Genomic DNA, 25,378 nt, shown 5'->3' with positions numbered 1-25,378 from the left:
GGACGTCGCTGACAGGCTCTAAAAATAGTCAAATATGTCGGATACGATCCTTACACTGAGGAAAAGAGATTTTTCTGAACTCGTGTCGGATTGGCCTGGTGTGGAGGTCATCGACATCGCCAACTACCTCGTCCTCCAGACAGAAGCATTAAATGACTGCCGTCTTGTTTTTGTTCGGGTGAGTAAATGTGACTGAACTCAAATGTACACAACGGTACCACTGGCTACAAGCTAGCTGGCTAACTGTTACTTTACCTGCTATTTTCAAGGTGTTTCTAGGTTAACCATTCTCAGAGGTCTAACGTATGTTGACTCCAAACCCTTTGGGGGGGCGGCACAAGGCACCCAAATGCCCGGGTGCCCAAGGCCCCTACTGTGCCCCAAAAGCCATCAGCTCCTCCCCAAGCAGCAATGGCTTCGGGGGTCCTTGTGGGCATTTTGGGGCACTCACCACCGAAGGGGTTCCGGAAAGAGGTCCCACCCCTCTGCCAGGTGGGAAGTTTGGGGACATTCCGAAATTTATGAACTTTGACGTTCTTTCCCCAAAATACTCGTCCGTTAACCTTATTCTCGCAAGATGAATTCTGGCGGTATTTGTGAGTTGACAAACCACAGAGAGTACAACTTGTACCGACCGCCCCCGTTGATTTCCACCGGTTCGGACCAATCACATGGCGACATTGTGTTTGGGCGGGATTTGCAACTGTGACGAAACCAGGAAGCCAGCGCCGACGCCGGAGCTAACAGACAAACCTAACATGGACGATTGGACGCTACAATTAATTCTGTTCTTGCAGAATCACTGAACGTTTCCTTGTTGAATGTTGAACAGCGAGAGGCGCTTCGTGCATTCCTAGCTGCTAAGATGTTCGTGCTTTTCCAACCTTCGACAAGAACGAAGACATTTTCATCCGTGGCTGTGATTGGTTAAAACAAACGTGTACAATGCCGCATCGTCCAATCAGATAGAATTATCGTACAGAATGTCCCGCCTTTCCCAAGCAAATTACCGTGGACAGGTACCAGATGGATAATACGGAGAACTCCCTTGGAGTGAAGCGCAATATCAATCGGGCTCGTGCCAGGTTACGCGTCCGTATGAGTACCGGGAATTTTCCCAATTCGCGAACTTTGATATTTTTGGGGGATCGGGTGCCCCCAAAAACCCTTATCAGTACGATAGGCTCGTTGAAAAGCGTTCATCTCGGAAAGCGGACGGAAGAACTTTGAGCTGTGACGCTCACAACAAAAATCTCGTTCTTAAAACGACGCAGCGGTCCAGATGCTTGCGATTTTTCAAAATGGTCGTCTTGTATTGATTTTAGTTTTTTCCACTCAGTGTGGCGAATGAAAATGGATGCAAAAGCGAGCGCGGGGTGTAAAATGCTTGAGCTGAGTGTGATTACAGCTGTGCTCGTCATTAGGCCGCCTCTTTAGTCTAATTGATGGAGTGGATTCTCATAGCGGACCTCAATGGACTGGGCAGGAGCTCCTCATTTATTTGGACTCATCTGCATTTGGGTTGTTTACGTGCACGTGCGCGTGTGCAATAATTAGGACTTCGCACACTTGAGACACTTAAGAGAAAGAACACAACAAAGCGCCGTCATCAGCACGTGCGTGTTTGCATGTGCGATTGGATACATTTGGCGTGGTAATTGCGCAAATGTGCCGGCGGCTTGTGGATGTTTCCATGCGGGCCGTTTTTTTTTTTTTTTTTGTCGGCGGGGAGAGAGAGAGAGAGCGCGACGCTTTGCATTTGCTGAAGGATCCCGACCCTTCGGAAATGACACGTTTTCTCTGGCCCGCGCGCCCGCCCGTCCTTTCCCCGCACATTAGGTGCTTACAAAAGACAGAGCGCTAATGCATCATCTAATTGGCCGAGGCTCCTGCCTCCGCCTCTCCCTCCATCACTCTATTAGCTCAGTAATTACCCATATGCCTCGGCGAGGCGGGCGTCCAGATAATGGCCGCCTCAAGGGCCCTTGAGCGCGGCAGAGAGGGGCCGCAGTCTGTCGCCGCGGGAACGCTGCGAGCTCTTCCCCCGACTCGCTCCCAGCGCCGCAAAACAACAATAGGCACGGAAAAAGGAGTTTGGCAAGTTTGGACAGATGCAAATTTGGGGGGGGGGGCTTAAGAAATGTTTTGTTTTTTATTTGGGATGGGACTCTCGGTTTCAACGTCCAGTTTTTGCAAAGGTCTCAAGTTTGGTTGATGTGGGGTGAGTTTGTCCGGCCCACATCAGTGAATCGGCTAAAAAGTGAGGATGCACGATGATAACGGTGGCCGATAATTAACCGGCGATTGTCGATCAATTTCACGTCCAACAGATAAACCAGATAATAAAGAAATCCGCCGATAATAACCGACATGCCGCATCGGTCCATCTGTTGTGGTTGCGGCTCAAGTTGTGTCCAACTCCTCAACCTTCTCTTATGGTAGTGTCGCATATTTTTGACGTCATAACCTCGCGTTGACAGAAGATGCATCATGGCGACATATTGGGAGTCGTCAGTGTCGACTTTCTTTACTGTGTTACCCTCGCAGACACTTTGTTTTGGTAAACTCAAAATGAGTTACTGGTTGTCTTTGAAGCAGGCACATCAACAAACTTCAGCTTCATGGTGCTTTGCACCAGGTTTACAATCATGTATTTGTTCATGTTAAGGACTTGAAAATGTATTCAAGTTAATTTTGCAAACTATCGGCATCGCCACTTTCTAAACGATCGGTTTATCGTATCGGTTGAAAATAGCATTATCGTGCATCCCTACTAAAAAGTAATCCAAACAGACCCCAACTAATCCAAGTGATAGTTTAGCAGAATAGTAGAAGAGGAAGTTTGCGGCGTGTCCAGAAGCAAAGAGACCCTAAAGGAAGCCGAGTATGGCGACCGTCAATTTTGATGGTTGCATTTTCAACGCCACGTTTCATTACGGCCGTAAAGAACAGCAGGAAATGTTACAACAGCCATCAAGTCTCCCAAAATATTTCGAGCGCGTTTGCGTTTAATTGGACCGAGGCCGCGCTTGAGCCGTCATCTCCTATCCGGCTCGTTTTCATCTCCTTTTCAAAATTGACGTCGCAATCCTCCAATCGGCCATCTTTAGCCCTCTTAATTGAAATCACATAATCTGCGGCGGAATAGCCCGCCGCCAGTCATCCCTTCCAAAAGGAATACAACAAAGGGCTTCTTAAATAATTCCCCGGCTTTTTCGCCGTCATATAATATGGATTACTCCTCGTTGCGCCTCCAGCCGGGATGCGGTCTCATCCCTCCTAAAGCACCCAAGGCAGATTTGGTGACACTCAAGCTAACCGCCAGTATGATCTCTTTTGAAAATCAGATCAAATATATAAATAAAAGCTCTGGCGCTAATGCTAATATGCACCCTAAGAGGGTCTAAGGCTGCATATCTGTGGACTTAATCTGGATTTGAGCGGCGAGGTATCTTTGCGAGATCACTGCCGGGTCCTCGGCCGGCCTGAATTCTCTCTCTCTTTCTCTCTCTTTGTGTTAATCTGTTGGCACGCAGATTGTGCTGGACTAAGGTTCAAGAGGGAGGGATTAGGGCAGATCTGAGCAAAGCGGATGCGAAATAAGGCCCGGGAATGCGTTTGCTGGGTCCGAAGGGAGCGCTCGCCTTCCTCGTTCGCATAATTCCCCCTCTTCAAATCTCCGACCCACCGACGACCGCTGTGAGCGCAGGACCCGAAATAAAATCAAAAACAGCGCCACTGTCCGCTCCGCAAATCCCAAACCCTTTTAGAGCTACTTGACGATGCGAAGTCCATCTGGAGAGAAGATCCAGCTTCCATTACTTAGCGACTTTCAACTGGATGCGGTTTATTTACCTCACAGCATCCAAATAAAGCACTTTCAGAAGCTCAAGCCGGCCCGCTAATGCCTTATTAAGACGATTTCTGTCGCAGAGCCAGAACGCGGACAAGGTTTGCCGCTTTTTAATTGTTGCCGCTCCGTCCAACGAGGCCTCATTTTTTTTTTTTTTGTGTCCGACTCTCGCGAGTGATAAAAATCACTTCAGGTAAACAAGTGATTGCAGTGGAGGACCGCTCGAGTACAGTCGAGCGGTCCTTCAGCCGCTTCTGTTTGCCAAATGGAGCCGCCGAGTTGGGAGGATGAGGAGGCTGGAGGGGTCACCGGGGGGGAGGAGGGGGGGGCACACAGCCAATGGCGTTCTCTACAAATCCTTAACCCCCTCACAGTCGCTCTTCCACCAGCGACGGCTAATTGAACAATCGCCATCACTCAAATGCTTTTATTTGCCGCGAGTTCTCAACAAAAGGACTTGGACGTGCTCGTCTTTAATGGAAACGGTGGAAAAAAAAAAAAAAAAAAAAAGTAATTTTGAACGGAATCTAGCTGGTGTCCAAAAGATGAAACAAAAACACCACAAGATGAGAGAAGAAGAAAAAACAACAATGAGCAAACGAGACCAGGCTTGTCCATCATGAGCAGTGTTTGCTAAGTACCTTCAAAAAGTAATCTGATTACGTCTTTAACTCATTCACTCCCAGCCAATTTCACTGATATTCGCTCCCAGCGTTTTTACTGGATTTGGACGGATTTTGCAAGATGCACAGAATATTCTGTTCTATTGCTATAAAAACATGGAACCAACCCAAAGAAAGATTAAAGTCTCTTCTTTCACCAGGAAAAAAAAAAAAGTACATTTGTTTTGCAGCAATTAGCATTAGAATATAGCTAATTATTATATCATTATTCAGCAACTTTTTGAAAACATTGGCAAAAAGAGCTAGTTGCAACATGGTACTCACTGATCACTTATACTCTGCTGCCATCTGCTGGCCGTTTTTTGTAATAACTACCATTGCTTGAAGCGACCTCTTAATGTCAGAAGCTGTATCAAAGCCTTGTGTGTGTGCTAGCGTACAAAAACATAAAAAAAAATTTTTAAAAACCGTATAAATATGTTTTTTGGGAGTGAATGACAAAGTTTTAAAAACGTATTTATATGTTTTTGGTTTTGAATGACTTAAAAAGTATATTGACCAGGATACATACATGCACGTTTTCAGACATAACTTAAAGATGAAACATTGAAAGAAACACTGTGACAGATGCTATCCGGAACTCGATTATGTTGATTTCCATTATGTGTTACCAATCCGACGTCGGGCAAATGTGACCGATGCCACGGAGACGACGGCACGTCTCGTAGAAAAATGGTCCAACGCCAATTGGTGTTATCTCGGCCTTTAGCATTAAGCTAGTTTGGCAGTAAATGTCACGCGGGAGTTTGAAGCCGTTTGAAGTCCTGACGAACTCTTGACTTGCATGTGAAGGTTTTTGCATGCGTGAAAGGCGGTTCTGATCCGATCCGTCTACCCCCCAATGACGATTAATCAAGCAGATGTTGGTCTTTGACTTGTCATGACGCTTGCCTATTAGCATCTTGGGCCGTTTTCTGCCTGCTCGCCAGCGTTTAATCGGATGAACGTCCAGTCGGGGGAGGAAGGCGAGTTTTTAATGAAGGAGGCGGAAGCGGCCCTTCGATCGTCTACCACGTCAAGATGTTTCGGCGCGTCTCCAATTAGCGTGCGCAAACCGGCGAGATGTTTTCCCCCTCCGCCTTTTTCACGGCAAACGAGACATTTGTGACCCATGAGCGAGCAATAAGGACGCAAATAAACGCTGATTAGCGCCGCCCGGCACGGCACGGCTCGGCTCCTTGGTACATTCTTGTCCCGGATTGTTTGGCGCACATCTAATTAGCTTCAGATGAGGGACGCTAATGCGGCTCCTCACGTCATCGCCGCAGCATCAGTTGGCGCTCTTACCAAACTAAATGTTGTGTCATTATGAGCTCCGTTTTTTTTTTTTGTAGCAATTATTATTGTCCTACTTTCTTTCAAGAGGAAACGTGCGTTGGCAAAGGCCAAGAAGAGAAATAGCACACAAAAAAAAATCTTCTGGTGACCTAATTTTTGTCATTTTGTTCCCCTTGTTTTAACATCTTGTTTTTGTGGTTTTATAGTAAGTAGAATGAAGAAGCAACCATTGAGGAGTTGTTCTGCTTGCCATTCAATTTCGACTTGGCAAATGGTGGCGAAATGCGACGTTTGTTTTGTTTTGTTTGGAGTCGTCGGCCTGTGTGGCTGCGTGCTTGGTCGTTTTGAGAACGGCTTTCGAGAAGATTCTTAGCTGGGCAAAGACTGAGGAGCAAAAACAACAACAACAAAAAAGCCCGCTAAGCAGATCAGCGTCTCGCTGTGCGGTCGACAACGGCACTCGAACCTTTGTCAATTCTCGGCTGTCTTTGTCAAGAGACGAGGAAGAAACGTCCGTCCAAGCAGCGGAAAGGTTACATATCGAGGGACGGACGGACGGACGGACGGATGGTGGCGCAACACCAGAAAAAGCTAAAGTAAAATCACTGGATGTGAGCACTTTTGTGACCCTTTTTGACTCGTAAGCAGCCTGTTTTTGTTGACAGATTGATTAACAAGCACCAGAGAGAGAAAAAAAAAAGAAGAGAGAAACAGTCAATAATCTGTTTTCCCAAATGATTTTTAATCACCCTTTCAAATATTTGTGCGTCCTTTCGGATTTCTGATGGCCACACAAACAACGGGAGGAGGCGGTGAGGGCAGGCGGGCGAGAAAAAAAAAGAAGAAAAAGCTCCATCCAGAAAGCGAGCGAGAGAAGCAAAAAAAAGATCAACAAACAGACACAGAACAGTTTGAGGACGAACGCTGCTAATCCCGACCTCGGCTAATGCTAATGCAAATGCGTGTTTATCAAATGTGTCATCGACGAGAGTTGCAAAAACAAGGACGTGCCGCCAGCTCGGTTTTTTTTGTCCCGCGATTGCGAGCGGCTTCGGATGTGCGCAAGGAGGACGGACGGATGGACGGGGCCGCCCTCAAGAAATACGACATAACTCGGCAAACTCTGTCATTTTTAGCTAGTAACGTTTTTCCACCGGTCGGTTTAGAAGTCCGAGTCCTAAGTGGACTCTTTTGGGCCAACGTCCATCACGATGCTGCTGCGACCGCACGCCGTGCTTTTGTTGTTGTTTTGTTTATTTTGTTGCTCCAAACATATCTTTTACAATCATGGCCAAAAAAGTCCAAACTTGGGTCTCATCAGACCGCAACACATTTTCAACACTCTTGTAACCACGACAGTGACCAGTTACCTTTAAACGGTGTTGAATGTCTGAGGATGCAATATCGGCAAGCTATTTCTTAGCGATAGCATTAGCCACGAGGAGTGCGATGATACGTAAATATCGATATCGCGATAAATCGGGATACTTTGTCTCCCGATAGATTATTGACACGTCAACGCAAGCATCGCGATATTTGTAGTTAATATGCAGCCACGATAACGGCTCCGTTGTTCATGACTTATTGAGCAAGTACTCGGCGGGCCACTAGGGGGAGCGCGTCACAAGAGTGGTGAGGAAATGTACGCAAGTCTTACGGCGAAGAAGACGACTCATCAGCTTACTTTTACTCGTGGAAAACATTTTTCTGTCGAGCAACTGACTCGCTTTTGCATACATTTCTATGAAAAAATGTGTATTACATCTTCGACGTCAACATTTTAAAACTTTCCTTCGACTTTTTGAAGCACACAATTTCTGAGGAATATTGATATTTATTTAATTGGATATATTTAAGTCAATTTATGTTATTGTTGCAATGTTACACAAAAAAAATGGTGTCAAAGTTAATATGAAACAATTGACGATTTAACTGACTGACATGTTGCATGATAGTTTTTAAAGAAAGAGAAATTTGTTTCCAAGAAAGTTGTCTCTGTTGAGACGACATTTGAATTTGTTTTAAGGCCTAATTCGCTAAACACGCGCAGATGGGGAAAAGCGCGACTAAATGCGCTGCCAACCAGATCGCGTCCCGGTGCGCCGCTGTTATTTGCGCATACTCAACTGATTCCCAGCACCTGTTGAGATTTTTTTTTGACGGACAGCAAATTGTGTCAAAAGTATGAAAAGTCATCTGGGTTGAAATCTCACGTCGAGCCAAGTTCAAATGGATCTTTGACGTGTGTCGCCGTCAATGGCACTGAAGGAGTTATAAATAAAATCTTCACGCTTCTGTTTCATGTTGAACTTTCATGGCTAAACTTTTTTTTTTTTGGTCTATTTGAAAGAAGATGGCGTGACGTTTGGACGGCATCTGTTGGCCTGCTGCGGATGCGTGTGCGTGCGCAAGCTGCAGGAAGGTGAGGCCCGGGGCCAGCCTCGGGGCCTTTGGATCCCCCCCCCACCCCCGACACATTTCTGTGAGTCTTGGCACCACTCCGGCTTTACGCTAGGTCAGTTAGCGGGCTTGCGAATAGCACACCGAGGCGAAATGTTGTCTTCCGTCGCTCGACTCGTTTCAAACGAGCGAGCGATGTCGTCAACAACGCCGAATGTCAAGGAGATGCATCTCGCCCCCCGTTTCCTTGCGTTGCGCAACATCGTCCCGCGCTCGTAAACACACTTCACGCGCTGGAGTGTGCGCCATTGTTCCTCAAGTGGCGGCGGCGGCGGCGGCGGGGGGGACGAGTGTCGCCGCTCTCCAAAATGGACATTGGCGCATCTCCTGAAACAATGCGGCAAATTAAAAAAAAAAAAAAAAAAAAAAAAAGCCTTGACCACTTACCCAACTGGAAAGAAAATGAGGCCGGCACAAAGCGCCGGCCGGCTCTTCTGTTCACACCCGAAAACGGCCTGAAGTGGACCCGCCGTCATTACAAACAATTATTGGGGCCCTTCACACGCACTTTGCTCTTTGCGATGCATTGTGTTGCGCCGGCCCGCAATCACTCGGGGAGCCGCGCGTGTGTGCGTGCGTGCGTACGTTACAAGTGGTCAAGGTAAGGCTGGACGCAAATATTGGGACACCTGGACGGCGACAAGCGCATTTGCCCGAGTCCGTTTGATACGTGTGTCCTTGGTGGGCGGGTCCCTCTCTCTCATATTTAAAAAAAAAAAAAAAAAAAAAAAAAAAAAAGTGTTATTTCGCCACCTTGCGAAACAAGACGACGGCTCCCGTGCAGGCAATCCCGCAGTTCACATGTAGTGCGACGATATATCGATATCACGGTAAATCGGGATACTTTGTCTATGTTAAGAAGACATTTATATTTGTTAAAAAAAAATACACGAAAGTAGTCACTGTGAAGATTAACTCATTTACTCCCAATAACGTGTAAATACGTTTTGTTTTTTTTTTAAGTGTCCCGAAGACGTATGTATACGTTTTTTTTGTTTTTTGTTTTTTTTATTTATGCTAGAGCATACAGAAGGCTTTGATGCAGCCTCTCAACTGCAAAGAACGGTTGCAGAAATGGTAGTTATTACACAAACGGCCAGCAGGTGGCAGCAGAGCAAAGGAGATCAACCAGGGCCATGTAGAAAAAAAGCTCAATTACTTACAATTTGAAATAGATTTGCGAAAACTGATGAAACGTTGCTCTATTCTAATGCTAATTGCTGCAAAACGGAAACAGATAGAAACCTACTTTTTTTTCCTGATGAAAGAAGAGACTTTAATCTTTCTTTTGATAGGTTCCATGTTTTTATAGCAATTGAACCAAATATTCTGTGGGCCTTGCAAAATCAGTCAAAATTCAGCAAAACAGCCGGGAGCGAACGGGATTGCGAAATGTGAAAATGGCGGCGAGTGAATGAGTTAATATTGTGTTTCAGTGATGGTACAAAACGAAACGATTTTCTCGTTGAAAAAACATCCGTTTGTGCCTTGAAGTAGTTTTAATATCGATTATCGTGGATTTATGACCTGACCGATATATCGATAATGGCGGTATCGTCACATCGTGAGATCATCGTTATCGTATCGTGAGACGTCGAAGGTTCAAAACGTGCAAAAAGTCTGAAAATGTCTGCCATGAAACAAAAAAAAACAAAACGCAAGTAGCGTTGGACGCGAGGCGAGAGACGCGTGGGCGTTTGGCCGCGGCGGCAACGGAGCTTAACGAGAGGTGAGCCAGAGGAGAAACGGCGCAAGGGCAGACGGCGAGAAAGAAGCAAGCTGGGGAAGAGGCGACAACGCCAGAAGGAGGCAGCGAGTGATAGATGGCAGCGGAACGGCACAAGGAGTAAACAAAAGGCGCCGAGAATAGATGGCGGGTGAGGAAAGTCACAGCGCAGGTGAGGAGGCACAACAGCAATTAGGCTAGCCACGTAGCATTTGATAACCACATTGAGGCGCACACATTTTGTCCCCTACACTTAACTCATTTGCTCGCAATAACGTGTAAATACGTTTTTTAAATGTTTTAAATGTCACAAAGACGTATTTATACGTTTTTTTGTTTTTTTTAATGCTAGAGCATACAGAAGGCTTTGATGCAGCCTTAACTGCAAAGAACTGTTGCAGAAATGGTAGTCATTACACAAACGGCCAGCAGGTGGCAGCAGAAAAAAAATGTAGAAAAAAAGCTCAATTACTTACAACTTTGAATAGATTTGTGAAAACTGATGAAACTTAGCTCTCTTCTAATGCTAATTGCTGCAAAACGGAAACAGACAAACATTTTTTTTTTCCCGATGAAAGAAGACTTTAATCTTTCTTTTGATAGGTTCCATGCTTTTATAGCAATAGAACACAATATTCTGTGGGCCTTGCAAAATCAGTCAAAATTTTGGAAGAATAAAAAACAAAAACAAAAACAAAAAAATTAACCTTTCGGGTTTTGTCTGAGTGACTGACGCACACTCGCAGCTGACAACGAGGCACTCAAAAGTAAGTATGCTGGCGGTTTATCTGAATGTTTGGGTTGTAAGCTCAGTTAGGTTGCGGACTGCACGTCACAAAAATCTTCATCATCCATTAAACAAACAAACAGCTTAATTTATGATTCATACCCGTCGCCACGCAATAAAAAAAACCCTCCTTTGACACAAAATGAGACCGTCCCAACTTGTTAAGGAGTTGGGGATGACAACGTGCACCCACCCAAAAAAAATAAAAAATCCATAAAGCTGATGTATGTGTGGCGGACGGACGCGCCCTTGTCACACGCCGGCATCTGGAGGAGCTGATGGATGGAAGGCGAAGGCGGAGAAAGGCACGCCGCTGATAAGCGAGATGACAGTGATGGAGGGCGGGGTCACACCGACGACATAACGTTCGGTGAAAAATTTAAAAATAATAATACGTGCACACAAACATGCCTGTGAAGAAAACTTTTTGTTTCTCAAGCGGTCTTGTGCGTTTGTGGCGCACGTGCCGCTCGGAGGCCGGCACGGCCGCAGCCTCGGGGCGGCCCCAGGGCCCTAAAGCCCTCCGAGCGCCCGTGCTGCAGATCGGACCGTAACGTGCACAGCTGTGCCTCACGGCTCCCTCCAAGAGACGCGCAAGGAAAAAGCCACACTGGACTAAACTGGGACGGCTCCAGGATTTTTTTTTTCCCCCCTCTTGGGACTAAAGGGGGAGGGGCTTGAAATAAAAACAAATAAAATACTGGGGCTTAACTGGGCTCTAAAGAGGTTTGTAGTTCCACCTAGCAACGGTGTAGCGCCATCCTTGTGGATGAGTACGTTTTGCTAGTGTTAAAAACAGTTAGCCTGTCTATGGTGTTCCCCATAGTGTGTTAGCATTAAGCTAGCAGACTTGAAGCGATGCCATCATTCTCAATACATACGGTGTAAAATGTTTGAAAGGGGTTACACTACAGTATTAGAATGATGAAACTTGGCTACATTCTAATGCTAATTGCTGCAAAACGGAAACAGATAGAAATATACTTTTTTTTTTCCCTGATGAAAGAAGAGACTTTAATCTTTCTTTTGGTAGGTTCCATGTTTTTATAGCAATAGAGCACAATATTCTGTGGCCTGTAAAATGAGTCCAAATCCAGTAAAGCAGCCGGTAGCGAAGGGGGTTGCTTCACTCAAAATGGTTTAGGTTTAGTTGGTGTGGGGTCGCACTTTATGATGTCATAAGGTGAGCGCTAGTTTGTTTTCTCAAGTTGGGACTCGTGGCTGGTGCTTGGAGAGCAGAACAACCGAGACATTCTCGGAGAGGGGCCAATGGAGGAAAACACCAATTCTGTCATGTTTTGTTTTGTTTTTTGTGAGAAATTAGCATTTTAACGCGGCTAAAAGCTCCAAAAAGTTGATTTTTCGATTCCAAATTTTCAACGACCCGATGTGTTGGCGCACTTGTTGTGATCTTTTTAGGATGAAGGACGCCAGCGTTTTTCACTGGTGACACGGAACGTTATTGACAGGCCGCGCTTGTGCCCCCTGAGGAAACCTTCACAATTCAATCGCATTGATTCCCGCGCAAGAGCGGAGGACGCCGCCCTCCGGTTCGAACCCTGAGTTTTTGGTTTTTGCATTTGTTTGGGGTCGTTTCGACGAGCATGTGAAGTGAGCAGGAGGAAGGGCCAAGTGGGTGGGTGGGGGTATCGGGGGGTTGGTGTTAAGGGGGGCTTTGTTGTATGGGTGGCACAAAGTCCATGTGTTGTCTGACCTTGGTCAGTGGTGAGGGGACCTCATTTCTTGCCAAGCCAATCAATAAGCTAAACAGGCATAGTGGGGGTGGGGGTGGGTGAGGGGGGGGGGGGGTTGCAGTGATGAGAGGGGGGGCTATTTGGAGCATGGGAAGCCAAACTCAAATACTGATAGGTTATCTGTCGGTCCCAGCACCACTTCTGTGCAAATATTGGACCAGCACATTTTTCACGGTGACTTGCATTTGGATACAAAAAAAAAAAGAAAGAAAAAAAAAAAGGAGAGTGAGAGAACGAGCGAACGAGTGCGTGCGTGTGAGAGAGGGGCGGGGCCAAACGCCCCTCCAGACTCACTCGGTGCAGCTCGTCAACCTCAAGCAAGTTCATCAGGGCTGCTCGGTTCCGTCACGAGGTCCGGCGGCGCACGATCGTGATTCAAGTCCAGTCAAGCCACGATCACGACTTTTCAATCCGACCAACGTTTTGTCCCACTTCAACTTTACTGTCAACACAAAACATACAAAAAAAAAAAAAAAAAAAAAGTCTTTCAACTTTCAGCATTTCTTTTTAATAAATCAGATTAGCTTGATGCTAACACATAGCAATAGCATCAGTACAGGGAGTCCTCGAGTTACGTTGGAGTAACCGATTTATCGGTCCCGATTTCCTTAACTTTTGGGAATCAGTGATCGGCCGATCCCTTACAAATAAACCGATCTATTCCACCAATCTCATCAGGCCTGAAAAAAAAACAAAAAACGTTTCCTTCTTATGCTGAGATGATTAATAAGCTTTCATTTTTATTTGAGAGAAATATTTCATGTGCAGTTCAAACAAACTGTTTGCATTGTGATCGGTCTCACGTCTAGTTACTATGTTAGCGATGTAACCCGAATTTCCACTTAAGTCTAATTTCCCCAATAAAGTCAATATTTACATCAAAGTAATTTGCATAAAAATGATGCTTTACCTACTGATGCTGACCGTAGGCAAAGTCTTTCTTTTTCTGCGATCTTTTGATGATGTCTAGCTTGGTAGTTGCTTTTCTTTTGGATGCACCAAAATGGATAGAAGACGTCGCTTTCTTCTTCTTTGGGACCATCATGTGGGGAAAAAAAAAAAAAAAAAAAAAAAGAGGGCGAAAACCCCCCCAAATATACTCCCACAAGTGCACAAGTGCTAGCTAAGGGCTGAATAGCGGACGAGGAGCCAAAATGGCAGATCGGGTGTCACCGTTGCAAAGTCGAAACACCATCTTCCATATATATGATAATGATAATGATGAATTGTGTTGGGAAATAGCAGTACAGACATCGAAAGTAGGGTGATTTGTTGTTGCCACGGCAACAGCTAAATGCGTCCAATAATGAGACCTTTTACTGAACAGAGCTTGCTTTCTCCATGTCGACACTTTACCGCGTTTTTCCAGGTTTAACTACCGTTGTGGGGACCGACTTGAAATTGTGGGGACATTTTGGTGGTCCCCCCCCACAAGTTCAGAATCTCTTTTTGGAGGGTCAAGACTTTGTTTTAGAGTTCAAGTTTGAATTGGGTTATGGTTGATGTTCCGGTAAGGAATGGGGGGTCGGCAATCATTTGATATGGTTGAGGTTAGGGAAAGGCATGATGTCAACGTGAAGTCCCCACAATGATACAAAGACAAACGTGTGTCTGTGTGTTTCCAATCGAGAGCGAGACGAATGGCCCCTCCCTAAATGATGTGCACTCCATGATGGCAGTTGGATGTGATCAATAATAGATGAGTGACACACGCCAACGCCTCTGGAGGCGCTCCAGACAATACACACACACACACACACACACGCGTGTGTGCAAACGTGCCAACAGCACATCCAAAAAAAAAAAAAAAAAAAGTCATACTTGGAACGTGGTGGAAGCGTTTTGGGGGGGTGTGGCGAGGTGGAAGAGCGCTTTTCCCATCAGGTGTAGCAATCAAAGGCGAGACTGGAACGATGACTTCAAGAGCAGCGTGCGGCGAAAGCGCATGAATAATTGCAGACGAGCGATCAAAGCGCAACTGTGACATGAAATAAATGAATTAAAGGTTGGGGGGGGGGGGGGGGGCAGAGGGGTAATAATAATAATATTGCCATCTGGATTGAAGAGTTTTTCCTTTCCGTGCTCACTAAACACATTTCAGTTCTCACTTTTTCAAACCCAAAAAAAGTCGACTCACGTCATTTGATTTGTATTCAAAATATTGGTATTTTAAAACAAAAAAACAAACACAAATGAAGCTCAACAACTATGTATATAAATTCACATTATAGTTGATACAACATCTTATTTATCATTAATTCATTCACTCCCATTTTCTGTCCCGGCTGTTTTACTGGATTTTGACTGATTTTGCAAATATTTTGTTCGACTGCTATAAAAACATGGAACCCACCAAAAGAAAGATTAGAGTCTCTTCTTTCATCAAGAAAAAATAAAGTATATTTCTATCAGTTTCTGTTTTGGAGCCAATTAGAATATTCACATCCCTGGTGAAAACTGGCAAAAAGAGCTTGTTGCAACATGGCCCTTGGCTGATCTCTTATGCTGCCACCTTCTGGCCGTTTTTTGTAATAACTACCATTTCTTTAAGCCACCTCTTCAGATCAGAAGCTGCATCAAAGCCTCCTGTATGCGCTTGAATGAAAAAAAACAAAACGTGTAAACATGTTTTTGCGAGTGAAGGACAAGGTATTGAAAAACGTGTTTTTGTGGGTTTGAATGAGTTAACTGTCATTCAATATTTATTTTTCCATCTAATACTACATGAGGTTTTCGTTTTGGAATATTAAATTTTAAGAATGTATGTGTACGTATATGTATCATGGGCGTGCATCGTTGCAAAAAAAACAAAAAAACAACTCGATAAGCATCGTGATACGATTCCCAGAAGGTTTTGGATCTGAACGTGGATGGATTCGGTTCGATTCTGATTGGTTGGGCTCTGTTGGAGATGTGATGCAACAAGTTGTGATATGAACTTTAAACGTGGCATTTTCTTCTTTCTCCAATAAAATACGTATTGATACGAAATTTGAGAAATTTGAAAGTGATTCCGTTTGATGCACTTGCATATTTTGAACCAAAGACGATTTTTTTTCAATCTAAATGAGTTTTTGTTAGGCCCCTCCTATATATACACATATGTACCCAATAGGTCAGGGTTGTACCGGTTTTCAACTGTTGCTAATATTTTGTCCCTGTTTAGTGCGGTTGTGCGTTGCGTTACGTTCCAGTCTTGTGGTCTTCATTCGGGTCCGGCTGCCGTCCCCCCTTCGCCGTTCTCAATCCAACTTCAAAAGCCTGCGCGTGTCGCTCGCTCGTTTCCATTTCCCCGCCTTCGCTCGCTCGCTCGCTGACGCTGGCCACTGCTCGAACAAACCCCTCCCCTTCCCCCGCCCACCTCCCCGACCATCTGGGCCTCTCCTACACACGCACACAAACACACAAATGCGCGCATGTGTACACAAGTAGCGAGAGAGCATTTTTGCAGGTTTAACTACCAATGTGACTTGGACATTTTGGTGGTTCCCCCAAGTTCAGATACCTCTTTTTGAGGGTCAAGACTTGGGTTTTAGAGTTTAGCTTTGAATTGGGTTATGGTTGAGGTTAGGGAAAGGCATGATGTCAATGAGAAGTCCCCACAATGATACAAAGACGAACGTGTGTGTGTGTGTGAGCGAGACTAAAAGGGCCTTGCGTGGGCCAGGTGGACAGCTGCTACTTAGTAGCTTGACAGGTCGGCCAGCAGCGGAGTCAGGGAAGGCAAAAATCTGGCCGCCTTCCTCCTCCCAAACAATCCTCGACAGCCACAATTGCGCAGAGGCGGGCGGACGCTTGGCACGTCACCGTCGCGGTGGGACGACGAGGGTTTTCGCTGACCCACATTCACAATCTCGCGTTTCTTCCATGGAATTGTTTTCGTTCATCCCCCAGCAGGCGATTGTCTTCATTTTGTAGAGTTACCCGGACGGGAGATCAGATTTGTATTTTTTCCCAATCAAGATTTCACTCTCCTTGTGTCACGTCAGTCAAATGTTGCCAATTTCTCATGCTGGCCGTATAAATTCAACGTATGTTTTGCAACGAATCCGGTTTGAAATGGATCCCGGCAGGGTCAGGTAGCGAGAAGAGAAGACGACATTCCGGAATGGAGCTCAACAAGCTGCTGGGGTCCTGTCTGATTTCCTCAACTGATCCTGTTCCTCGTTGCCAGCCACTTCTGTTCTCGTCCACCATGACATGCAGGAGCTTCCGTGGCGGCCCATCTGGCTCCTTCTTCTTCCTTCTGTCCTCGGTATTTCGCCAGCGATTTTTGTATTCCTTTCTCGGGGTGTTGTGTTGAATCCGGACCGCAACATGTAATTGCGTCAAGACTGTCCACCCCACGCTGGTTGCCTATCACCCGTTTGTCCGTCTGGATCTGGAAGTCCCACAGGATCCTGGCCTGGGTTGTTCTCAACCGCCTTTAGCGGGTGTCTGCCATCTTGACGGTGGAACCTCCAGTTCCTATTTGGTGCAGATGTCGCCGTAGTCATGCCTTGCCTGCCAGCATCTTGCAAGCTGCTGTGATGTGCTGCATTGCCTCTGGGGTTTCTTTGCACAGACTGCAACCTGGGGGCCCCTGACTGACTTCGTAGACCCCGGCTTCGATTGATCTTGCGTTTAAGGGCCTGTTCTTGTCGTGGCTCGTCTTTCCATGACGGTCCATCTGGCTCCTTCTCCTTGTTGGGCTTGTGTTGCCTGAGGCATTCAAGTAAGCAGGCGGTCCCTGGGGGGCCATCATCTTGATGTAGTCTCGGAGGCTGTTTGTTTTCTCCTGGAAAGCGCCCATGACACTCACTAGTCTTGTATACGCCGACAACTTTTTGTCACCGTGTGAGTACCTAGACTTTAACTCCCGTTGAGTCAAAAATAACCCAACTATGGGTCAAAAATGGACCGATCCTCTACTTGAGTCAATTTGACCCACCTTGAGTCAAGAATTTTTTTAATTAAAACAAAAATAAATATTGCCTTGAAAATAAATGAGCAATTAATCCAACCGAATTGAACCATTCCAAGTTCAAACTGAACTATCCCAATTATCGTATCACACTCCAAAATTATTGGTGCGATGCAATCAATGATTTGTGATAAATAACAGACAAATGTACTTTTGGTTTCGTGGAGCCGTGCTTTCGATCTGTGTGTTATGTGGACTGCCAACGTGTCCGACGAAGTGTGCAAATGAAAAAGGCTGATCCGTCCCCGGGGCCCCGTCTTTGTCCGGCCCTTAAATGGAGGTTTAGCCCGTGCGATGGTCGCGGAGTGATCTCAATGAGGCTTAATCAAGCCATTAGGGAAGGCCAGCCCCCCGAGGAAAGACCGACTCCGTCGCTACCTCCTACCGAGATACGCCGGAAGACAAACCTCTGGATTAGGCCGCTTAATTCGCTTTTCTCCTCCAGCGCGTTTGGCCTCAATGCTCGACACGTTGCCAGCACAACACTTAAGCCTGTTTAGGAATAACCGGACGCTCTCGAACGCCACTCGATGACGGACAACAATGTCCTTCCTTCATTCGGATGACCTTGAACATGACGGACAGTTTCGTCCGCAGGTTACGAGGATGCACGACTTGTGATCGCAGCTCAATCAATGTTGCCCATCTAATTTCAGCATCACAATTCTATTCACGTTTTAAAAAAAATAAATATTTTGCAATTGTGCAGCTCCCGGAAGGTAGAGATAGACCGATAATCGGCCTGGCCGATTATCATAAGACGATATCGGGCATTTTGACATCGTCTTATGATAATCGGCCTGGCCGATTATCATAAGACGATATCGGGCATTTTGACGAATATCGGTATCGGCCTTTTTTTTTTTTTTTTTTTTTTTTTTTTTTTTTTTCTTTTTTTTTTTTTTTTTTTTTTTTAAATCTGACGGTCAATAAAAGGTGAATTTAAAACCATGTTAATCTCAGGGAGCTATTTATTAAATATTTCAGTTAACATTTATTTAATAATAATAATAATAATAAATTAATAATGTAATTTAATAATAATAAAATTTAATAAAATTTAATAATATTATTTCAGTTCAGTCGTATAAAATAAACAAAAAAACTTCTACTTTTTGAAAAGTCTAAAATAAAATAAACATGCTTTAAGACATTATAACAGAGTCAAAATTGGCATTTTTATTTTCAAAGATTTTGACGCCAATGTCACTTTTTTACTGAAAATGAATATCGGCTTCAAATATCGGTTATCGGCCTCCTTGACTACTAATCGGCCCTGGAAAAAACCCCAAATCGTTCTCTCTCTCCTGTCGAGTACAAATATCCTCGAGTGCGCGAAACGCCGCTTCGTCTCGTCGCGTTAATTGATTCCGCGCGCGACGCGTGTCGCGGACGACGATTTGCCTTTCGAGCGATCTTTGCGTGTTCTTGCCTCGATAAGGCCCATCGTCGGAGGACGTCGGGAATTAGCGCCGTTCTTGTCAAGGCCCTTCCCGCACGAGAGGCCAGATTAAGCTCGAAACGTTTGCCGATCGGCGTCCCTGGTGTTTGCGTTTCGCAAAGCGGGCGGAAGATGTCCTTCGTGCTGCAGGGAGGGGCAAAGAAAAGAAATGGGACATACTGGATTCAGCTGCTGAGGAATTAAACAAATGTTGAAATAAAAAAACTAAAAAGGAGGAGGAGGGATAAAAAGCGGCTTAGACTGTTGCGACGAGCGCATGTAAGAAGAGAATGCACAAAAGGGTTTCGGGGGGTGTAAACGTCGGATTCTTGCCGGCTCAAAACTTATCAAGCGCGAGCGAGCTTTTGTGCTCAAATCCCATTTAAGGGCGTCCCCAACACGCCCCCATTGTGCGCCCTTTTAATGGCGCAAAAAGTCACTTGTGCGCCTCTTCACGGGGATTACGGCTAAGTGCTTAAGTTGTGCTCAAACGCGGGATTTGCTGGTGGCAAAGAGAGCAAAAGGGGGGCGGCGGAAAAAGGACCCTTAGCGAGGATTTGTGTCAGGACGGCAGCCTTTGCCTCTTGTGTGTGTGTCGCACGCTGCAGGGAGGACAACAACAACACGCACAACGCCCAATTTGGATGTACAGTGACCGCATAAACGTTTTGTCAATACATAAAAATTGAGATAGCAAATTAAAAAAACTTGTTTCTCTACTTTTTATGCCTCCCACATAGCAAAAAAACTTACTCAACACGCTTATATATATATATATATATAATCTATCAGGTTGACAAAGTATCACGATTTATCGCGATATCGATATATCGTCACACTCCTAGTCATGAGAGTGTTTGGTGCAAAACTGACAACGTGACATGGTTGCCGGTTGCGAGCTCGTGTAAAATCTGGAAGACAAATTCATTTTCACTTTGATGGCGTCTCCGATGACGTTTGTTGCGTTTGAGTGTCGGCCGGCTTCGCCGTGACCATTGTGCCGTCTTTTTGTGCTGGCGCGCGCCATCCTTGTGCTAACAAACGGCGGTCGGCGAGGCGAAAACGGCGGCGCACCTGCCCGTATTGTGGCGCACCTTTGCCTTGAGCACACAAGGGCCCACAATGAAAAAGAGGAGATGAGAAAAGGGGCGGCGGCCTATTCAAACACATCCCGTCTGCAAGCCTTCGTGCGCTCCTCGGAGCCGCCCCGTGCCATTGTGGACGTGCGTCCGCCCTCGCGCCTTTTGTTGCCTTCGTCTGATCATCATCATCATCATCATCATCACAAATTCATAATGTTGGCGGCAATAGCTTAAGGAGACGCAGCTGCTGAGGGTTTGAGAGACGTGCAGACAATCGGCGTGTTGACTCAAGACAACGAGGGACAAAATGCAAACATTCGCTTTGGGACGGGAAATGTGCTCATCATCAACTGTCAGGTGAGGGGGCGGAGTTAGGACCCAAGTACAGACAAGTCATGGAAGATGGGAAACAGATTCTTTACGTAGCGAAAATACAAAAGAAAACTGCATAGCAACTGACAACTTGATCATCACAAGGCACATAGCAACGAGGAGAGTGTGACAATGTATCGACTATCGCGATAAATCGTGATACTTTGTCTCCCGATAGATTACCGATATGCCTACACAAGTATCCCGATATTTGTCGTTAATATACAGCCACGATAACGGCTCCATTGTTCAGGACTTATTGAGCAATTACTTAGCAGGACACTAGGGGGAGTGCCTCATAACAGTGGTGGGGAAATGGACACAAGTCTGCAGGTGAAGAAGACTCGTCAGTGTACTTTGACGTGTGCAAGACATTTATTTATCTGTCCAACAACGGATTCATTGTTGCATACATTTCTATTAGGGCTGCACAATATATTGAAAAAAAAATAAATATTGATATCGTAATATTGGTCCATGCAATAAGTTTCATAAGGAATTTTATGCTTTTATTTGAATTTGACCAATCAGTCGCTAACTAAAAATGTGCACCGCCATCCAATAGTTGGAACATTATCGAGCAGTAATTACAATTAATTGACTAAGAATATATTGAGTGTGATTATTTTGCTGCATGAAAAAAATATTTAAGTATTACTTTTGCAATGTTACACCAAAAAAAAAAAATGTCTATGAGTAGTTTTATCGTAGATTATCGTGGATTTATGACCTGACCAATATAATCGATCATTGATCGTCAAATGCTGAGGTTTCCCAACCCCTCATAGCAACTGCGTAGATGTTGCGTCATCAGAGTAGTCAAATGTCAACGAACGTTTAATGGCCTCGTTAGGTGAAAAAAATAAAAAATAAAAAATCGCAATAGAAGTCTCGTCGCAGGTACCGCTTACGTTTGGAGGGTCGCAACCTTCCTGGCAAGCTTTGGCTCCGCCCACTGGTGACATTGATGATGTTTTTTGTTTTTTTTGCGTGTGTTTTTTAAGCTCCAGATGCTGAGAGGCTCCTTGCCCTGGCACTGCTGCAAGAAGGCCAACGAGGTTAATGCACCCAGGGAGGAAGCCAAGCAACCAGCTGTTGGCCTTCTAATGTTGAAAAGCGCAGCCCCCCCCCTCCCTTTTCTCCCCTCCATCTATTCTATTCTTCCTTTGCCCACCCGCCCTCCAAGAAAGGAAATGCGCTGAAATGGCCAAACATCTGCTGGCAGCGTTTCAGTGCGTCTTAACTGGTCCTGAGCAACAATATGAGGCCATTTTCAGGGCTCAGCAACCAACGGGGACTTATAGGATCAGATAAGAGGAGATAATGGCTGGGTAGGGGACGGGGGGGGCAGTAAAGCGGTGTGGAAGGAAGGTTTGCGAGGCCAAAGGAAAGTGTTTTGCCGAACAATGTGGACACGTCTTGTTTAGCGGGGTTGTGGTTGAATTTAGCCGTTCTTTGCTCATGCTAACCTGCACCGACCTGGCAATAAGATGGATACAGTCAAACCTCGGTTTTCCAACACTTCTGTTCTCGACCAAATCGGTTTTCGACCAGAAAATTCGAGACTTTTAACTCGTCCAAAAAAAATCGGCTCTCGACCAAACTGAAAAAAGCCGAGCGAGCGTACCTGAACGCGACTCACTCGAAGTTCAAAGTTCGTTCGGAGACCTGTTCATTGTTATTTTTTTTGTTTTTTTGTTTGTTTGTTTTTTGCATCGTGTATTAGCCCCTAATCATGGGTCCAAATAAAGAAAGTACAAGTGGTAAAGTTGGTAAAGAAAAGAGGAAAGTAGTGCACAGAACTATTGAATCTAAAAAAGAAATGTTTGCATTTTGTTTTTTTAGATAGGATATCTAAATTAAACAGTGTCTATTTCTACCCTTTTCTGTTTATGGTAAACAGTATACAGTACAGTTTATGGTGTAAAATAGTAAAAAAAAAAAAAAAAAAAAAAAAAAACTTGGAACGGATTAAAATTATTTACATTAATTATAATAGGAAAAATTGTTTTGGATTTCGAACAAATCGCTTCTAGAACAGCCTTCTGGAACGGACTTTTTTTTTTTTTTTCCCGGGATCTCCATAAATCATTGCAAATGTACTTTCGTACATAACATAAGTGGCTATTAATAAGCATTGACAAATCCAAACCGACTGCGGTATTGTTAGCCACGCGCACGCGTGCACACGTGTGAGTGCAGGCGCTCACAAGAGCCCTTTTGACACTCAGCTGTTTCATAGCTTCAAGTGTCTAAATCACGCACACACGTCCAACAAGAAATAACTTGTCGCGCCCGAGCGCACATACGTGCAGGTCGTCGCGCCTCATTGGCTCGTCCTCGCGTGTGCAACTCCGCACACGGCCTGACAGGTGATGCCCAATCAGACAACGGAGCGATAGCGTGCGTGTGTGCGTGCGTGTTGCCGAAGTTGCAAGTTGGAGGGTTCGACAATCTTGAGTGTCTCTCAAAGACGAGCGAGATGATTTGATTGGCTAAACGGGAAGATATTTGAGGTGTCAGTTGATTAAAATTTGTAATCGTAATTAATCACATGACTTCAATAATTAAATCAAATCAAAAATCCAAAAAATCTAATTAACTGACGAATAATCGCAAATTAATCGCACATTTTATATCTCAATTTACAATAAAATTTACACTTTTTTTCCCCTAATTTAAATATGGTTTTATTTTTTAGTCATTAAAACATAAGTCAATAAAACAAAATAAAAATAAAATATACACTGTACTGTAAAAAACAAAGCAAAGTGTGACTGATTTGTGTTGGTCATTTTTCTGTCACTACAACATACATGCCATAATCGCATTTGGAAGACAACGGTGACAGCTCAGCGCATTTTTCTTTTCATATTAAAAGCTGACAAATTTTTAACTGAAGTAACTTGTGAAATTTGCATTTTTTAAAACTGTAAAATACAACACAGTCCCCAAAAATATATGCATTCGCTGAAAGCTTTTATTTTGTTAAGTTCAATACGATGTGCATTGTAAAATGACGAATATTTGCTACATAGGAACCAGAAACGATCGATGTGTTCTTTTCATATTAAGAGCTATATCAGTTTAACCCCTGGGCGTTATCTTATTTTGAAATGACTTGGTCAGAACCATCAAAAAGCCCAAAACGGGTCACAATAATGCCTAACGGTTAAACAAGAGCGAGAGTGCGAGAGATTTCTATGTTGGTTAACCTAACCCAGGCTGATTAGCAATGGCACTGAGGCATTTTATGATCATTTTTTATTTTTATGATGAAAAATGTAATCGACATATATATCCACCGGTATATATATATATCAAAAAGCACATTTTCTTTTTTCTTTTTTAAATGGGTCGGAACAAATAAGTGCAATTTCCATTGAGTTTCACAGGGATGGATGGACTGTGCATTTCCAACTAGTGTTTGTTTTCCTTTGAAAATCGTTGCGCAACAAAGCACCGACCTGCCAGCAATGATGATGTCATCACGTTTGGTGTGGTTGTGTCGCGTTCCAGGTGCAGGTCAGCGCCGTTGAGGATAAACAGGGTCTTCCTGGCGCTTTTTTGTCAAAGGGGAGGCGTCAAGCGGATCAAACGACGTCCGTCGTCTTTGCTGAGTCAGCGCCAGCAAAACACGCACGCACGTCAGCCAGCCATTCGAGTGGGCGCAAACGTGGCAAGCGGAGGTCGCACGGCAGAGGTCAACTTGTGTTTTCACTCGAGCCTCGTCGACAGCCTTCCGGATCCTTTTGCAACAAATCTGCAAAAGACACAAGACCATCATTCATGCGTTCAACTTGTCAAAACGACACAAGACCGTCGTACTAACATCACGTTGACGACGTGCAACAAAACCGTACAAATTAGCTGCAAAATGTGCTTGACAAAACATTATTTTGGAGGAGGGTGACGATATATCGATATTGCGATGAATGGACGCAAGTCTTCAGGCGAAGAAGACTCATGAGCTTAGTTTATTATTAGTAGTAGTAGTAGTATTTGTATTTATTTATTATATATACTGTATTTAATATTATATATTATAATATATTGTTTATATTATATTTAATAATATTTTATTAAATATGAATTATATTTGTTATTTATTTTATTATTTCTATTATTTTATTTATTTATTTTTATTATTATTATTTATTTACATTAATTATTTATTATTTATTTATTTATTTATTTATTTTATATTATTTATTGACATTTACTTATTTTATTTTTATATTATTATTATTTACAATCTATTATTATTTTTATTATTATTTTTATTTTATTTTCATTATTTATTTACATTATTATTATTCTGGCAACCAGTTCAGGGTGTACCCCGCCTACTGCCCAAAGCCAGCTAGGATAGGCTCCAGCACCCCCGCGACCTTTGTGAGAAGCAAACGGTTAAGAAAATGGATGGATGATTATTATTGCTATTATTTTATGATTTGTTTTATCGTAGATTTATTACCTGAGCAATCTATCGATAATTATGGTCTCGTCATATCGTGACGCATATCGTATCGTATCGTATCGTATCGTGAGGTCGCCAGAGGTTCCCACCCCTATTATTTTGTCCAACAATCGTCCACTAGCCGATTATGTATCCATATATAGTTCTGTATTTAAACTAGATTTTTATCCTTTTTTTTGTTGGTGTATTCATCTATATATGATCTTTTTATTTATTTATGGAAATTTTGACTATAATTTCATATTTGTACATTTCCAGTTTTGTTTCAAAGCAAGCGTTGACCTTGTGGTCGTTCACGAAGGCCCGATTCTTTTTTTTTTTGGTGCTTATCAAGCGATGCGACTTTCTCGGGTTGCGAGCGTGTTTTTGTTGCGTTTGTCGTCACGTTTGATGCTATCTGCCGGCCGCGTTTTCATTTCTTCAATTCTTCATTGACGGCAGCAGACAAACGTGGTGATTTCATCGGAATTCCCCCCCGAGTCCCGAGTCCGAGATGATC

The 25,378-nt window shown here is 44.2% G+C and overlaps 1 protein-coding gene across 8 annotated transcripts in view; it reads right to left on the bottom strand.

The window, feature by feature from the left end:
* Positions 1-25,378, bottom strand: part of LOC144010741 (uncharacterized) — a 256,051-nt gene that overhangs the window by 152,827 nt on the left and 77,846 nt on the right. For all 8 annotated transcript variants that reach the window (XR_013281319.1, XM_077511197.1, XM_077511193.1 and 5 more), the window contains one exon: positions 23,867-24,162. The gene's annotated coding sequence lies outside the window, so the exon portion shown is untranslated. The remainder of the gene's footprint in view (positions 1-23,866; positions 24,163-25,378) is intronic.

The sequence above is a fragment of the Festucalex cinctus genome, chromosome 21 (assembly GCF_051991245.1).
Source record: "Festucalex cinctus isolate MCC-2025b chromosome 21, RoL_Fcin_1.0, whole genome shotgun sequence".
Lineage (NCBI taxonomy): Eukaryota > Metazoa > Chordata > Actinopteri > Syngnathiformes > Syngnathidae > Festucalex > Festucalex cinctus.
Note: the sequence above shows the minus strand (reverse complement) of the source record. Positions and strands in the feature narration are given on the sequence as shown.